Here is a 314-nt window from a genome sequence, read left to right as displayed (position 1 = left end):
TAATTACTCAGTAATTAAAATTCATTTAAAACTAATTTATGTTCAATTACTCAGTAATTGAATTTTGGTGGTTTAATGTAATGTTAATGGATGGTTGTTAATTACATTTTAATGAGAAAAAAAGCCAAATTTGGGGTATCGAACCAGCGACTTTCGTGTTACAAGTCTGCTATGCTAACCACTCTGCCACCACGGCTTCTTGGTACGGCTTAGGGCCGAAGAGGATGTCTTTCTTAGACCAGATGTCAGTCATAAGATTTTAATTACGGTGTAATTAACGGGTAATTTATCAAACTTTAATTAAGGCTTAATTA

The sequence above is a fragment of the Frankliniella occidentalis genome, unplaced genomic scaffold, assembly GCF_000697945.3.
Source record: "Frankliniella occidentalis isolate FOCC.00 unplaced genomic scaffold, Focc_3.1 Scaffold284, whole genome shotgun sequence".
Lineage (NCBI taxonomy): Eukaryota > Metazoa > Arthropoda > Insecta > Thysanoptera > Thripidae > Frankliniella > Frankliniella occidentalis.
The sequence above is the reverse complement of the archived record's forward strand: the minus strand, read 5'-3'. Positions refer to the sequence as shown.